The sequence below is a fragment of the Mus caroli genome, chromosome 4 (assembly GCF_900094665.2).
Source record: "Mus caroli chromosome 4, CAROLI_EIJ_v1.1, whole genome shotgun sequence".
Taxonomy (NCBI): domain Eukaryota; kingdom Metazoa; phylum Chordata; class Mammalia; order Rodentia; family Muridae; genus Mus; species Mus caroli.
Genome location: NC_034573.1, coordinates 101,595,219 through 101,598,774, shown reverse-complemented (window position 1 = coordinate 101,598,774; position 3,556 = coordinate 101,595,219).

Below are 3,556 nucleotides of genomic sequence, written 5' to 3'. Positions count from 1 at the left end.
AAAAAAAAAAAAAAAAAAAAAAAAAAAAAAAAAAAAAGAAAGCAAGCAGAGCAAGCCATGGGAAGCATAAGCCAAGTATATTATTCCCCCCTCCCCCCCACACACACACACACCAGCAGCTTACATTTTGGTCATGGTGTTTTGTTGCAGCTTAGAAACCCTAACACAACAGAAGAGTGCAGAGAGACATTACCCATAGCGGGCAAGAAGAACTGGGAGTCAGATCCAAAGCAATGCTAATGCTCTCCCTACCTAAGAAATCATGGCGCAGGCACAATGGTTCTGGTGCACAGTGTAAAGGTATCCTTTGTGTTATTCAAATGCTGATTTCTCTGCCCTCATATCTTCTTTCCATCCGGATACATCCTTGTAATGCTTAGGGTAAGAATCTCCAGTCTCAAGTTTATATAAACAGTTCTTACTGTTTCTGCCTTTTTTTCTCTGCCTTGTCAATAAATGCTGATCACTCAATGGCTGGACCAAAGATAGAGTAGGGCAAGGCTTCTTTTAGCCAGAGGAGGAAGCCCAAAAAGCCAGATCTGTAATAACATGCAAGAATCATGGAATGGGACTGGGAGGGAGCCAGATTAGCATAGAAGTTGTTATTATAAATCATTTAACTGCCTAGTACTGAGGTGCAGAACAATATGAATCTTGGATTATCTGTTGTGGCCATTGGGGACTAGCATAAGGTAAAGAAATACAGCTGCAGGACTAATAAACGGGTTACTCTTGTATTTAAACAGTTCATTTTAACTCATGGGCCCTACATTCAGGAAGCCTACGGATTGATACAGGGGCTAGCCCATTCCTAAACTTGCTTTGTTTACAGTCATGGAAAGAAAAGCGATGGGCAGGAATGCCTCTGGGCAGACTGTGCCTGCTGTTAGAAAGTTACAGCCGTACGCAAAGGAAGGGCACTCTGAAGACACAGCAGCACTGGGTCTGCTCGACGCCCGGCAAACTTTGTCTTCTTCTTTAATCTATGTGGGTCTTCCATGGACTTCTTTTAAAAATCTATTTTCAGAGACAAGGTCTTGTTGTATGGCCGTAACTGGTTTGGAAGTCCTGGACTCCAGTGATCTTCCTGCCTCAGTCTCCAGAGTAGGTGGGACTATAGGTTGGCACCAACACCCCTGATCTTCAAACACTTTAAAAAGCATCCAGGTTTCAACTGCAGCTGGGAGGGGTCTGGAGAGTTGGCTGGCTTTGGTGGTTAAGAGCATTTGTCAGTCTTGCAGAGGCTCTAGTTCCAGTTACCAACACCGACATGGTGGTTCACAACCACTTGTGACTCCAGTTCCAGAGGATCCGGTGTTTCTTCTGACCTCTGTGGGCACCATGCACGCATATGGTATATGCAGGCAAAAGACTCATATACATAAATAAATCTAAAAGGAATTTTTAAACGCAGCTGGAGTCTAGCTTTGATGTGGAAATAGTGGAATTAACTGTAGATGTCCCCATGTGACAAATATAAAGGCCATGAAAATGCAAAAGCATTAAAATTCTTGATGTGCATCTCCTCTACTGGCCTTAGTGTATCTGATTTTCCTCTGTATCCTGGTTAGTGTTGTCAACTTGACACAAGCTAGAGTTATCTAGGGAGAAGACTTTCATCAGAGGAAGTGTCAGGAAATGTCTCTGTCATATTGCCTGTAGGCAAGTCTGTAAGGCATTTTCTTGGTTAATGGTTGATGTGGGAGTACCCAGCCCTGTGAGGGCAGTACTATTCCTGAGCAGATGATCCTGGGTTAAGGTATTAACAAGCAAGCTGAACAAGCCAGTAAATAGCATTCCTCTGTGATCTCCACTGCTGTTCCTGGTGCTAAGATCCTGCCCTGCTTGACTTCCTACCTTGCTAACCTGTTCCTGTAAGCCAAAGAAACTTTTCTTCCCCAAGTTGCTTTTGGTCATGGTGTTTGATAATAGCAGTAGAAAAGCAAGCCAGGACACTCTGTGAGAACATGTAGTTGGCAGGACTTCTGACTTCCCAGTTGATGAAAATGAGCCTTTTGAGCCAGGCCTGTGATCACAGAACTCAGGAGGCTGAGAGTTGAGAAGACTATAGATAGTTCAAGGCTAACAGTTCCAGATTAGCTTGGACTACAGTTTAAGTTCTTGTCTCAAAGGGAGAGGGTTAATAAAGAGCCTTTATCCTAACCTCTTGAAGCAAAGCAGACAATATTCTATCTTTGAAATTCTAATGTCCTGCAGGTTTGGGTGGTGCATTCCTGTGATTTATAACAGCCACAACAACAAAACAACACAGCTCTCACCTCAGAGGATAAGAGGAAGTTTGTGTTGTCATTGATGTTTTTCTGGAGTCAAATATTAGTGACTATGACCTGGTCGTAGAAACACAAATTTAGATTATATCAAATTCCATGTTTCAATGTGGTAATATTCTCATGAAGTTTTTTGTAGCACTAGAACAAAGTCATAAATCAAAATATTTCAAATACATTAGTGGAAGGATTAGCATGTGAAAGGAATAGAAGTAATGTGATAACGTGTGAGTAGAGGAAGGAAATGGGCTACACATGAAAGACAGCTAAACATTGGGCAAGCTGGAACCATGTCTCTTCCTGTTTTTCTGCTTTCTTCCTTTCTCTCTCTCTCTCTCTTTTCTCTCCTCACCACCCCCCTTGCTCTGCCCCCCCCCCCCGCTCAGTTATAGCAGCAGCCCGCCCCAGGATCCAGGTCTTTATCTCACGTGGTGTAGGCTTCAAACCCAGCTCCCAACACAGTACTTGGTGAGGATTGTCTCTTGGGGCTAGAACACTGAACTAAAGAGATGTCACCTCTCTTTACACACTAAACTACAATTCTGGCATACAGGTAAGGCAAACGTAGTAAACACTGCTGTTCAAGAGCACAGTGGTAGAAAAAAACAAATGTTAACAGGGGTCTTCGAGCGGGTTCGGCGGTAAAGAGCGCTTGTTGCTCTTCCAACAGCCACGTGTGGCGGCTCACAACTGAAGGGGCTCTAGCCAGCCCTAGCATGACAAACATGGCTCCGGCCAGCCTTGCCCTTCTCCAGTCCTTCTGCCTTGCTATAGACCATCATTAGATCACATTCCTAAAACTAGCCACCAAGGTCTATTCCCTTATTTGGCCACTTCCTCCTCCTGAGGCTGACAACCAAGGGCCAGCTATCAAAGCGTTTAAGTCCAGCAATCAAAAGCCCCCTTTGGCTCACCTAATTAGCACGCCAGTTAAAATTAAACACCTCATCCTTACATGGGGTTTGCTCTTTTACTTTTATAAACCACCGTTTTTATATGTGCTGCATCTGTCTCCTCTCTATCCAGAGGTAGTCCTTTGTCCCCTTCCCCCTCTTTCTTGCTCCCTTCCCTTTTTCCCTTCTCCTGGCTCTTCTCTGTCTCTTATCCCCTTCCCTTCGTCCCTCTGAGGCAAATAAATGTCCTTTGAGCTCGGAACTTGGTCTTGGGGTCCTGAGCCCATCTGATCCCTTACAACAACTGCCTGTAACTCCAGCTCCTTGGAATCTGACCTACGTCCTCTTCTGGCTCCGCAAATACCTGCAAACGTG